Here is a 14,810-nt window from a genome sequence, read left to right as displayed (position 1 = left end):
AGGGATGGTGGCCAGGAAGCCCCTTCTTCTGGACCAGGAGCAGTGGGATGGTGGCTCAGAACCCCCTCCCTCTGGGCCGGGAGCGGTGAGAGGGATGGTGGCCTGGAAGCCCCTTCCTCTGGGCCAGGAGCAGTGTGACAGAAGGTGGCCCAAAAGCCCTTTCCTCTGGGCTGGGAGCAGCAGGAGGGATGGTGACCAGAAAGCCCCTTCCTCTGGACCAGGAGCAGTGGGACAGCGGCTCAGAAACCCCTACCTCTGAGCTGGGAGCAGCAGGACTCAGTACCTTGGTCTGGCGATCTGGTGTCCTCTGTGTCTTTGTAGTGTGGAACCAGGTGGCTGCCTGTCTGCAGCAGGGTGATTCAGCGTCTTCTGCGTGACTTGGGACCTCGCTAAGGCATGCTTGTTACCTGAATTTTAAGTGGAACATGATATTTCTGGCCCCAGATAGACTCCTGGCATCAGTGCCATAAAATAAACTAGAAATTACATACGACCAAACATGGTCAAATATCCTTACATACTATTAAGAAATCTTAGTAATTGCCTCTTCACTGATTTGAATTTTTTTGTTGTTGAAGCTCTCCTGATTATAAGTAACAGATCCCACTTCAAATTAGCTTAATCATGAGAGGAATTTATTAGAAGATGCAAAGGTATATGATGGAAGTCAAGAGCCAGAGTTAGTTACCAGGAAATTTTGAGGAGCCTAGAACTCAATCTTCTCTCCTCTCTCCTCCCTTTTCCTCCCCTCCCCTCCCCCATCCCCTCCCTCCCCTCTCCTCTCTTCTCTTTTTTTCTCTCCCTCTCCGGACTGGTGTTGAATATTTCTGTTTGCTTGTAGCCAAATACATATGTTCCACAATTGCTTAGTTTATGTATCCAAGTTCAAACAACTCACAGAGAAAACTAACCAGTATCGCTCATCAAACACATTGGCTCAGCAGGAATTGGGAATCTACCCCTGACCTATCAACAATGGCCAGAGGGTCAGGTTATATAGTGCAAACTTTACCCCTGGAAGTTTAGTCCTCACAGGAAGTGAACAGTATGAATAAAAGACAGAAACTTGATTGTATAGATATACCCTGCAAACGTTTTCTATTCTTTGTTTTGGTGCATATACAGAGAGAGAGAGAGAGAGAGAGAGAGAGAGAGAGAGAGAGAGAGAGAGAGAGAGATTCTGTTTATTAGAGGTTTTCCCCCAAGATTTTACTATTTTATATTAAAACTATATTTCCAGTCTCTCCCTAAAGGGAGATAATCCAATCAGTCATAACTAGCAACTGAATTAGAAAATGTCATCAGTGGGTCCCTCCTCTAAAAGTGAATGATTCCTAGATTAGTCCAATTTTCCTCTAGACTAGGCTCCATCTTCTGCAGGCAGAACTTATTTCTATCTTGTAACTCAATAATTCAATACCAAAGTTAGCAAGCTTTCAGTAGTATCACAAACATTCCTACTCAGAAAAAGATACAAAAGCAAAAATTTTCACTGCAAAACATACATTGGTTACCAGACCAAAGAATATATTGCATCCAGCAGGAATAGGGTAGCAAGGTCAAGGGTAGGATAAACATTTTATGAGAAACTTTTGGTTTTGGGGTGGGTTCCTTGCTTAATTGACTGCTTTACTACTACTTAATCCATAATGAAGTTAACAGGTCTTCATGCTGCCTTAACTGACTCAGCTAGTCCATTCCACAATGTCTCCATAGCTCTATTAGTGTTAGCGCTTCCTATTGATGCAGTTTCTCTCTTGGTCAAGATTCTTTTGTCTATATATAAAAACATACACAAGAAAGTCACAGAATAAACTTAGTTGTCTTAGAGAAGGAGAGCAAAAGGCCATATGAAAGGCTGAAAGACTAGCAGAGCCCATTTTTATTCAGGCTCTCTATCTGCCTCTCACATGGCCTCTTGCTCTCCTTCTCATTCTATGACTTCCTTTCCTTGATTTGACATGTGTGTACAAGACCAGAGAGGACAGCCCCATGATTCTTCCACGTCCATTTCTTAAGTTCAAGTAATCCACAAGCACCAATTCCAGATTCCTAGGACAAAAGATTTGATTGCCTCAATGTGAGGGAAGCAATTCACTCCAGTCTACCCACTGCATCTGGGTGGAGGTCCACAGAATAGATATGTGGTTGGCAGAAAGCTTCCCTGTGGAAGAGGGTGGTGCTGTGGGATCCTACAAGAGGATGAGAGACCCAAGAAATGCTTTCCATTTTTATGTACAATGATAAAGCTTGCATGCAATTCAAAACGCAGTTTTCCACTTGAATAAATATTGTTACCAAGTCAGTACCAGGCAAATGTAACAAAAATTGAAAACAAGCTTGTCATTTTCTTTTATTCCTTCTGAGCCCAAAGTACCTGTAAAAACTGTTCATTTAGAAGGTTTGCAAGCAATGTTTAGTAGAAGTCTAATTTGATGTGCAGAGATTTCTAAAATTTGACCCCTCCTCTTATTTGGGGAACATCCTCTCATGAGAGAAATAGTCCATATCACATCATAAGATGCATCTAAGAAATGATAACTCATAGCCCAACCAAATAGCATTCCACCCTCTGACAGTTTGGGTTTTCAGCAGCTTCCCTGACCCTGTGTCTTATAACTTCACCACACTTTCCTACACTTCTAGAGTCCAGAAAAGATTCAGTTTCCCTCCAGCTCTTATCAGGGCAAACAATGTCTCTTGCTTTGTTCCTTCTCTACCGAATGAATAAAAGGGAAACTGGGTCCCCTGCAGGTTATTTTCTCATCTGAATTTATCATTCCAGAGGCACCATGCAGGTCTGCCTCTCTGTCAACTTGTCTACCACAAAATGCAGATTTCAAGCTGGGCATATTGGTGCAAGCCTGTAATCCCAACTCTTAGAGCCTGAAAGCAGGAAGATTACAAATTCAAGCCCAGCCTGGGCAACTTAATGACTTAATAAGACCTAGTCTCAAAATAAAAAGTTAAAAATGGGCTGGGGATGTAACTCAATGCAAAGCACCTGAATTTAATCCCGAGTGCCAAAAACTTTCAGATGTTAAGTATTTTCTGTAACTGCTACTCCATGTATTTGAATCAAGATCAAGTGAGATGAGGTGTGTCTGGCCCATTGGTGGAACTTCTCTCAAAGATGCTTGGCAGCAAGACAAATTATCCACAGGTCAATTTATATCCAGTGTCCTACTGCAGATATGAAGTCTCACCTCAGAAACATAAGGAACAACATGTAGAGTTTTATCTCTGCCACCTGTGAGACCTAATGCAGGAGACCCACGTCATGCTCAGACTCCTCATCCACAGAAAGTGAAGTAAATGTCTTAAGGGCTAAATTTGTGGTAATTTTTTACAAAGCAATTGATAACCAATGCAGTGCTCAATCTTTTAACATGTCACATAATAGAGTCCTGAGAATGTATGAGTGTGTACAGACATAAGTGAGAGAATGTGACAGAATATGAGTCTTAAAAATGAAATATATTTTTAAATGAAATACATTTTAAAACATTTCTTTAAGTCAGGAGTTCTGGATGCAACTTGCTTGTCATGTGACCTTGCACAGTTACTTAGTTTTTGTTGTTTTGTTGTTTCATTTTCTTTTTTTTAAATTAGTGCAACCGCACCAAATTCAGAGTGCTATGAGAATAAAATGATTAAAATATTTGAATACACTTAGCTCATTTTGCCTAACGTAGAGGACCATAAATTTGGATTTGATTATTTGTTTGATTCTTTATTGAACTTCACTGAGTTGAGGGTCTGGGGTCTATTACATGCCAACCTTATTGATCAGTATGTAAAAAGTGTAAGAGTCGGCACCATTGTTGGAACCCATCAAACCCATGGCACTGAAGCAACTTAGTAAAACCTATAACCGAAATTTAGTAAGTCTTCAAAACAGATGTCTTGAGGAGTTCTTAGATAACTTTAGGCACCAGCTCAGAGTGAATTTTTGTGAAAAGAGAGCTAGCATTGAGTGACTTTTTAAAACAGTAAGTAGTCAGGCACAGGGGGGCATAAAGCCCATTGTCCTGAGCTGCAGAAGTGAACAACGGGGGGGGGCGGGCTCTCTCAGGCTCCCTGATGAAAACTGAAGCCCACTGGAAAAGTGAAGAGAATTTCTAAAATAAAGACACACCATACCACCGTGCTTGGTAAGTTGGAGGGATCATACCTCCCACTGGAACCTGGACTATCTTCAGAGGAAAGGCAGCTGGAACCTGCAATAGAACCTTGCAGGGTTGAACCCTGCAGGAGGGCAGGGAGCTCAACTTGGAACTTGTAGCCAGAAATCTGCCTGAATCTCATGGGTCTGTGACTGGCTTATTGAGACTCATTGACTTATAACTGCACATTGCTGCCCATGTTGTCTATTGTGACAGCAGAGACATACCCTGAAGGAGGTCCTTCATTTTTGTCTTTTCTTTGTTATTTTCAAAATTATCACTATTTTTTTTGCTCTTATTTCTAATTTTTTATTTGCTACTCTTTTAAAATTTTTATTTTTCTCTTTTTTTCTTTCTTTTCTCTTTTCTTTCCCTCTCTCTCTGCCTTGCTCCCTTGCTGTCCCACATTGTTCTTCATCTCCCTTTGTGTTCCTGTTCTGGCCCTAATTCATATTTCTTATTCTTTCTTTTCTTCTCTTTCCTTCTCTTGCCTGTGCCCTCTGGCCTCACTGCTAACCTTCCCCTATGATTCTACTTACCTACTCCTCCCTCCCCAATGCCTTCTCACTCCCCATCCCAAAGGGTAAAGATACTATATTGAAGAGTTTATTCACTATGAACATATGTTGGGCTCGTCCTTGATTTTGATTTAATTCTCACAGTTAAAGGTGATAGATTAATAACTACCAAAAACTGTCATTTTCTAAGAGGTACTTGATGCTATTGTGTTGCTGACTGTATCACTTGGGCTAAGGTGTTGTGATTGATCTAATCAGTTGTCCTTCCTGAGCCATTAGACACTCAAAACCAAAAGACCAGCTATATCTGGAAGACACTTCTGAGAAGCAACCATTGCATAAGTGTTCTAAATATATCAACAAAGATACTTACAATAAGCAACTTCAAAGTATCAACCCAGGAACAAACCAAGGACAGTACCAAAAACAAAAATGAGAAGACATTCAAGTAAGGCACAAACTCAGACTTCCACCCCACAAAAGGCAAATTCTGGGGGAAAAAAGGTGGAAAGGTCTGATAATCAAACACCTGGACAACCTGAACTGATAGACAGGAAGTAACAAAACAAATGAATGAGGCTCTAGAAAAATTGAAAACAGAAATAATCTCCCAGATATCTACAGAGATGGTGACCAGAGTGAAAGACATGATTAGAGGCTCTAGAACAGAAACACATTAAAAAAAAAATAGATGAGCTCAGAAACATGCTGGAAGCCAGGAATGCCCAGCATAAGAAAGAAATGGAAATCATGATCACCCAACATAAAAAAGAAATGGAATCCATGAAACAGATTCAAACAGATATTCAGGAGATTAAAAATTCCACTGAAAGCATACAGAGCAGATTAAGGGAATCTGAAGATAGAATATCAGATATAGAAGACAGGATTGTGGTTAAGGACCATGAACACAGAGATCTCTTCAAAATAGTAAGGGACCAAGAGAAATCAATCCAGCAGCTGCTAGATGATCCAAAGAAGAATAACATAAGACTGATTGGAGTCCACAAAAAAGCAGGAGAAAGTACAATTGACAGAAAAAAAAACTGTTCACAGAAGTAATAGTAGAAAACTTCCCAGAGAGAGGTGAAGAATTGGACATACAGATAAGTGAGGCACATAGAACTCCAACTAGCCATGATCAAAAAAAAATCTACACATAGACATATAATAGTCAAGGTCCCAGAAACCCAACAGAAGAATAAAACCCTATAGGCAGTTAGTAAAAAGAAACAAATCACCTATAAAGGAAAGCCCATCAGAATCATGGCAGTCTTCTCAACACAAACCTTCAAATCAAGGGAGCCTAGAGTGAAGTATTTCAAGCCCTGAAATAACTTCCAACTTAGACTGTTGTATCCTGCAAAATTATCTTTCAAAATCAATGGGGAAATTAGATACTTTCACAACAAAGAACACCTGAGAAACTTCATGAACACCAAACCAGCACTCCAAACAATTCTAAGCAATATACTAGAAAAAGACAATGAAGGTCACGACTCCATGAGGCCCAACAGAGGGAAGCCACCAGGCAAGGTAAGAAACTAAAGGGAAAGGGGGAAAAAAATAGAAATAAAAGAGCCAACAACAGCAAAACATCAGGATGAGGATGAGTCAATATCTATCAATTATAAATATGAATGTTAATGGCCTCAATTCATGAATCAAAAGAAATAGACAGAATGGATTAAGAAGCAAAATCCAGCAATATGCTGTATATAAGAAATCCACCTAACTCAAAAAGAAATTCATAGACTGAAAGTAAAAGGATGGAAAACAGTTCTCCACATGACAGGAACCCAGAAAAAAGCAGGGGTAGCAATCTTATTTGGAGACAAAGTAGATTTCAAATCAAAACTAATTAAAAGAGACAAAGATGGTCACTACATCCTTGTGAAGGGAATGATCCAGTGGAAGAGATGACAATCCTAAATATATATGAACCCAATAGGAATCCCCCAACTATACAAAACAAATATTAATGGACATGAAAAACCAAATAAGCACTAATACAATTGTAGTGGGGGACCTCAATACCCCACTATCACAAATAGATCATCTAGACAAAAAATAAACAATGAAATTCTAGAACTGAACCAAGCTATTGACCAAATGGACTTAATAGATGTTTACAGAGTGTTCCACCCCACAAAATCATGATACACATTCTTTTCACCTGCACAGGGGTCATTCTCCAAAATAGACCACATGCTAGCTCATAGGAGCTCTAAATAAATGTAAAAGAATTGAAGTTACCCCCCATATATTATCAGAACATAGTACAATAAAATTGGAGATCAATAACATAAGGAACCACAAAACTCCCACAAACATATGGAAATTGAATACCATCCTCCTGAACAACCAATGGGTCACAATGGAAAATAAAAAAGAAATTAGACAGTTTCTACAAGTAAATGATAATGCCAGTACAACATACAGGAATCTATGGGAAACAATAAAAGCAGTTCTACATTGGAAATTCATAGCAGTGAATGCCTATACTAGGAAAACAGAAATAACTCAGATAAATAACCTAATGCAGAACCTCAAGCCCCTAGAAAAAGAAGAGCATAACAAACACAAAGCTCGTACAAGAGAGGAAATTATAAAGATCAGAGCAGAAATCAATGCAATGGAAACTAAGAGAAAGATACAAAAAATTAATGAATCAAAGAGTTGGTTTTTCAAAAGAATAAATAAAATCAATAAACTTTTAGCCAACTTTATCAAAAAAAAGGAAAGAAAAGGCTCAACTTCATGCAATTAAGAACAAAAAACGTGAAGTCACTACAGATCCAGCAGAAATATAGAGGATCATCAATACCTACTTTGAGAACCTGTACTCTAATAAAATGGAAAACACAGAAGAAATGGACAGATTCCTAGATACATATGAATTGCCAAAGTTAAATGAAGAAGATATAGAAATTCTAAACACCCCAATTACAATGAGTGAAATTAAAAATGTAATTAAAAATTTACCAACAAAGAAAAGTTCATGTCCTGATGGCTTCCCTGCTGAATTCTACAAGACATTTAGAGAAGAACTATCACCATTGCTCTTTAAACTCATCAAGGAAATTGAAAGGGAAACAAGGCTTCCAAATTCATTCCTGGAAGCAAGTGTTACTTTGATTCCAAAACCAGGGAAAGACACAACCCCAGAAGAGTACTACAGACCAATCTCCCTAATGAACATAGATGCAAAAATCCTCAACAAGGTACTGGCAAACAGAATACACAGGGTCATCAAGATCACACACCCTGACCAAGTTGGATTTATCCCAGGGATCCAAGGATGGTTCAACATTCATAAATCAATAAATACAATACACTATATTTACAGACTCAAGGACAAAAACCATATGATCATCTCAATAGATGCAGAAAAAACATTTGACAAAATCCAAAACCCATTCATGATAAAAGCCCTACAGAAAATTGGCATAGAAGTTCTTTATCTCAACCTGATTGAGGCTATCTATGAAAAACCAACAGCCAACATCATACTAAATGGTCAAAAACTGAAAACTTTCATGCTAAAATCAGGAACAAGACAAGGATGCCCACTATCACCACTCCTGTTCAATATAGTTCTGGAAACATTAGCCACAGCAATTAGAAAAAAGAAAGAAAGAAATGAATAAAAATAGGAAAGGAAGAAGTTGAACTGTCATTATTTGCTGACGATAGGATACTTTACATTGAAGACCCAAAAACCTCCACCAAAAGACTTCTAGACTTAATTGACAGATACAGTACAGTAGCTGGATACAAGTTAAATACTCAAAACTCAGTAGCCGTCTCATACACAAATAGCAGACTCACTGAGAGAGAAATTAGGGAAACAATCCCTTTCACAACAGCATCTCAATAAATGAAATATATAGGAATCAATTAATGAAGGAAGCAAAAGACCTCTACATTGAGAACTACAGCATTCTGAAAAAAGAGATCAAAGAGGATATAAGAAACTGGAAAGACATCCCTTATTTCTAGGTAGGAAGAACCAATATAGTGAAAATGGCCATACTTCCAAAACTGCTATACAGATTCAATGCAATACCGATTGAAATCTCAACAGTATATTTCATAGAGCTAGAAAAAAAAATCAAAAAATTCATTTGGAACCAGAAAAGACCTAGAATAGCAAAAGCAGTTCTAGGCAACAGAGACATGGCAGGAGGTATCACAATCCCCAATTTGAAACTATACTACAAAGCCACTGTGATAAAAACAGCATGGTACTGGCAAAGAAACAGATCCGAGGATCAGTGGAATAGACTAGAAGGTGCAGAAACAACTCCAGACATACTCAGCCACCTCATCTTTGACAAAGGAGCCAACCACCCTCGTTGGAGGAAAGATAGCCTATTTAGTAAATGGTGTTGGAAATACTGGATTTCAACCTGCCAAAGATTAAAACTAGACCCATACCTATCACCATGCACTAAACTAAGATTGAAGTGGATTAAAGGTCTAAATATTAAGAAACACTAAACTTGCTGGAAGATAAGTTAGGTAGAACTCCTGAAGACATTGGCATAGGAAAAGACTTTGTGAACAAATCCTCAGTAGGATGGGAACTAGCTCAAAGAATCAACAACTGGAATAGCATCTTATTAAAAAGCTTGTACACTACAAGAGAAACCACCAACAGAGCTGAGAGACAACTTACAATGTGGGGAAAAAATTTAGCAGCTGTACCTCAAACAAAGGACTACTATCTAGAATATATAAAGAACTGAAAAGAATCAGACCCCCCAAATTGAAAGACTCAATTCAAAAATGGGCCATCTGAAATGAACAGACATTTCTGAGACAAAGAAGTAAAAGCAACAAATAAATATATGAAAAAACGTTAAACATCCCTGGTCATTCGAGAGATGCAGATGAAAACAACACTGAGATTCCACCTCACTCCAGAAAGAATGGCTGCTATCAAGAAATCAACCAATAACAAATGCTGGTGGGGGTGTGGGGAGAAAGGAACCCTTCTCCATTGTTGGTGGGAGTGCAGAATGGTGCAACCTCTGTGGAAATCAGTATGGAGATACCTCAAAGAACTAGGGCTAGAGGTCCCATTTGACCCAGTTATTCCCCTTCTGGGGATCTTCCCCAAAGAATTAAAAGAATCATACCACAGTGATATATGTGCACCCATGTTCATAGCACCACAGTTTGTAATAGCTAAAGCTTGGAAACAGCCCAAGTGCCCATCAACTGGAGACTGGATAAAAAAAGATGTGCTTTTTTTGTAAAATGGAGTACTACTCAGCCATAAAGAACAAGAAACTGGAGACATTTATAGCTAAATGGATGCATATTGAGACCAAACCCTTAAGTGAAATAAATAGGACACACATATGTAAATTCCGAATAGTTTCTCTAGTATGAGAAAATGAAAGTGTAAATAGGAATTAAAATGATTAAAATGAATAATTGATAATTTGAAATAGGAAAACATCCAAAGGTGTAGGTGCAGTGGGAAGGGAAGGGGAAAGGAAAGAAGGGAAAGGAAAAATTATGAGAAAAAAAATGGAAACAAAATCTATATAGATAGGGAAGGGTGGATGGGGTAAAGAGTGCACAGGTAATGGGGAAAAAAATAAGAACCAAGATACATCACATACAGGTACAAGCACCCAATGATAAATGTAAACGTATACCTAAAATGTACCAATAAAAGAATTTAAGGAAAAAAAAACCAATAAGTAGTCAAAATTGCCCCAAGTTAAGTATGTTCTGTCTTTTAAGGTGACTACTTGGGCAACACCTTCAAACAATCCAAATCTAAAAGGAATTTATTATTTTAACCTTTAAAAAAGACAGTAAAGGAAAGCATTTTTTCTCTTAATAGTTATGTCAGATAACTTCTGTTATGACATATGAAGGTTTTTGTTTAATCACAAATAGTGATAACACTTTTGAAACACTGTTAAAAGTAAATCTCAGAGGGCTGGGGATTTAGCTCAGTGGCATCAAGCCTGCTTTGCAAGCTCAAAGTCCTGAGTTTGCTCCCCAGTACCAAAAAAAAAAAAAAGTGAATCTCAGAATTTAGAATGAGCTTTCTCCCATAGTCATTTTTCACCCTACCTTTTACCTTTGAAGTGTCCATTCTCCATGGATACCTGAGCCCTACCATCTCAGTCACTTGGCATAGGAGAAAAAACACAGTGGAACCTATCTCCTGAGTCAATTTATCTGAGTGTTTTAGTATTTTCCTTTGTTTTATAATTTCTTAATGATATAAATTATTCTCCCAGTGGAAAAAAAAGAAAAATTTATATGCATTTGCATGGAAAGATTTCAGATAAATGTTATTAAATGGGAGGGGGTGTGGAGTGGAATGAAGACTAACATGCCTAACAAGATCTTATGCATAGAAATGTAGGGGCAAAAGTTTGTGGAGAATACAATAGTCGGTTCTGGAAATGGAGAAAAGAGGAGTGAAATGTGAAGGTGGAAGGCAGCTTAGCACCTTTAGTTACATATGCGTCCATATTGGGAAAATTTTTACATTCAAGCTATAGTCACACATTGTTTAATTTTGAATTTAGGAGATGGTGGTGTAGTCCTTGACCAATGGAGGCAGTTTTCACTTGCAAGCCCATGGGGGAAGCCCATGAGTTACGCTTACATATTACCTCTTCCCCATGACCTAGATCAATCTATCTAAATCACTCCATCTTCCTCTAGTCTGTCTCTACATCCCTTTTTTCCCTCATATCACTTGCCATAATCCAACCGTAACTTGTATAGGTGTTTCTGACCTCTCTTCCAACTAGAATGCAGGCTTTGTGATATCAGAAGTGTCACCAGTCTTCTGGATAAGAACCCATCATAGAGTAGATGATCAATAAATATTTGAATAAATGTTTGAGACAGATGCCCCTCACTATTGTCCTAGGCTACAGACCTCCAATGGGACAAAGACAGCAAAAAAAAAAACCAAACAAATAAATATTGCCCAAGTTTTACATCTGCATCTACATCATACACCTTTCTGCCTTGTTTCAAGAGCCTGGGAGAACATTTTCCCAGTAGCCATGGATTGTGAAAAGGAAGTATGTGTCAATCACGTGTTGGCCTAGCTCACAATCACTATGAGGCAGTGTATTAATCAGGGTTCTCCAGAGGATTCTAAGAGATTGGCTCACACAATTATGGACCTGGCTAGTTCAAAATCTGCAGAGTAGACCAGCAGGCTGGAGAGGCAGGGAAAAGCTGATCTGGAAGCTTGAATCTGAAGGTTGCCTGGATGCAGAATTCCCTCTTCCCAGGGGAACCTCAGACTTTCTTCTATTATTAGGACTGTCAACTAATGGGATGAGACCAGCACATTATGGAGGGTAATCTGCTTTTCTCAAAGTCTACTAGTTTAAATGGTAATCTCATCTACAATAAAAAAAACTAAGTATTTAATTTTTCTTGGTGCTACTGTAAATGGTATTATTTTCCTAATTTTTTTCTCAATGAGTTCATTGTTGGTGTACAAGAAGGCTATTGATTTTTGTGTGTTGATTATGTATCCTATTACATTGCTAAATTTGATTATTAATTCTAGAATTCTTTTGGTAGAATTTTTTCAGTCTTCTATGTAGAAGATCTTGTCTTGTGCAAATAATGATCATTTGAATTCTTCCCTTCCTATACATATTCCTTCTATTTCTTTCTCTTGCCTGATTGCTTTGGCTAATTTTTCAGATACTACTAATTCTTCCTATCCAGAACTATATTGAACAGAAGTGGTGATAGTGGACATCCTTGTCTTATGCTTGATTTTAGAGGGAAAGCTTTCAACTTTACCTCATTTAATATAATGCAATCTAACCAAAGAAGTGAAAAAAGTGCTACAAAAAAAAAAAAAAAAAAACTACAGCACTCTGCAAAAAAAAAAAAAAAAAGTACTGAAGAAATCAGAAAATGGAAAGATAGCCCTTCTTTCTGTGTAGGCAGAACCAATATTGTCAAAATGGCTATACTTCCAAAACTGGTATACAGATTTAATGCAATCTTAATCTAAATAACAACAGCACCTCTCATAGAATCAGAGAAAACAATACTAAAATCATACAGAACCAGAAGAGACCCAGAATAGCAAAAGAAATCCTGGTCAATAAAAGAAATCAGAAGAAATCACAATCCTTCATTTGAAGTTATATTACAAAGCTACTGTGATAAAAACAGCATGATACTTGCATAAAAACAGACATGTGAACTAATAGAACAAAGTACAGGATGTAGAAACAACTCCAGATGTATTCAGCTACCTGATCATTGATAAAGGGGCCAAAAACAAATGTTGGAGGAAAGATAGCCTCTTTAATAAACACTACTGGGAAAACTGACTATCCACATGCAGAAGATTGAACCTAGACCCATAATTCTCACCGTGTTCTAAAACAAAATAAAAATAGATTAAAAATCTAAATATCAAAATAGAAATAATCTGTTGAAGAACAAAATAGGTAAAATTTTTGAAGACATGGACATAGGCAAGGACTTTCTGAACAAAGCCCCAGTTGCATAGGAAATAGTACTAGGAATAAACAAACAGGATCATGCCAAATTTAAAAGCTTCTGCACAGCAAAAGAAACAACTGAGTGAGAAGAAAACCTACAAAATGGAGAAAAAATTTACCAGCTAGTCTTCAGAGAACTAATATTGGAATATATCCAGAACTCAGAAATATTAGGCCCCAAAAAATAAAAGACCCAATCAAAAATGGGATACTGAAATGAATAGATATGTCTCAGAAGAAGTGCAGAGTCAATAAATATATGAACTTCTCAACATTGTGGCCATTAGAGAAATGCAAATTAAAAAACACTGAGATCCCATATTACCTTAGAAAGAATGGCCATCATCAAGAAATCAAATAATAACAAATGCTGGTGAGGCTGTGAGAAAAAAGGAACCCTTCTACATTGCTGGTGGGAATGTAAACTAGTACAACCACTACGAAAACCAGTATGAAGAGTCCTCAAAAAACTAAAACTAGCAATTCCATTTGAGACAGTTTTCCACTTCTAGGTATTTTCCCAAGAGTTAAAGTCATCATATTTAAGTGATACATACCTATGTTTATAACTGCACAATTTATAAGAGCCAAATCTTGGAAGCAGCCTAGCCTATATGTTCATCCATAGATGACTGAATAAAGAAAATGTGGAGAAGGGTTCCTTTTTCCCTGCAGCCCCACCAGGATTTTATTATTTGTTGAGTTCTTGATAGCAGCTATTCTTTCTGGGGTAAGGGTCAAAATGTATAATAGATAATGTGAAATAGGAAGAAAAGGTCCAAAGGGGAAGGGGAAGTGGGAGGAGTAGGGGAAAGGAAAGAAGGGAAAGGAATAAATATGAGAAAAGGAAAAAATGGAAACAAAATCTTTGTAAATGGGGAGTGGTGGAGGGAGGGCAGGGGAATGGGGAAAAAGGAGAACCAAGAGAGATTATGTAAAGGTACAAATTCCCAATGATGAATGTAACTGTATTGTATACCTTAAATGTACCAATAAAATTAATTAGTGGGAAAAAAAGAAAATGTGGTATTTTCATACAATGGAGTACAACTCTGCCATAAGAGAGATAAACTTGAGTCATTTGTAGGTAAATGGATTCACTTGAGACCATAATTTTAAGTGAAATAAATCAGGCACAGAAGCTTAAATAGCACATGGTTTCTCTTATATGAGAAATCCAAATTATAAATAAAGAGCAAAAAAGATAGATAATAAGAAGCAGGGAGATAGATCTTTCTCATGTGGGAAGGGGATCAGCAGATGGAGGGAAGATGTAGGAAGGGAAGGAAAGGAGGTGAAGAAAGAAACTAAGATGTGTTAATGTACTTGTACCAACTGCACACAAGGAATGTAAACATGTACTGCAAACATGTACTAATTTTTAAAAAAGAATATTCTTCTTTGACTCCCTGCTCAGGCAATCCTGTCTTCAGAGCTCTATTGGGGCCTTATTGGCATTGTTGTTAGGCCCCTCGTGGCTTTGCTGAGCACAACCTATAATTCAACACTCTTTCATCAAAATTGTGCAGCTTTCTCAAGCTGGGCTGCCCCCTGCTGACCTATACAATTCTGTGTTCTCCAGTGGTGATTCTGCCCCC

The 14,810-nt window shown here is 37.8% G+C and overlaps 1 protein-coding gene across 2 annotated transcripts in view; it reads left to right on the top strand.

Moving 5' to 3' along the window:
• The window catches only part of Htr1e (5-hydroxytryptamine receptor 1E), a 93,719-nt gene that overhangs the window by 27,378 nt on the left and 51,531 nt on the right, over positions 1-14,810 (top strand). The window lies entirely within an intron of this gene.

Source organism: Heterocephalus glaber, unplaced genomic scaffold (genome assembly GCF_053883595.1).
Source record: "Heterocephalus glaber isolate CG9 unplaced genomic scaffold, H.glaber_assembly_v1.0 deba00001523, whole genome shotgun sequence".
NCBI lineage: Eukaryota > Metazoa > Chordata > Mammalia > Rodentia > Bathyergidae > Heterocephalus > Heterocephalus glaber.
Note: the sequence above shows the minus strand (reverse complement) of the source record. Positions and strands in the feature narration are given on the sequence as shown.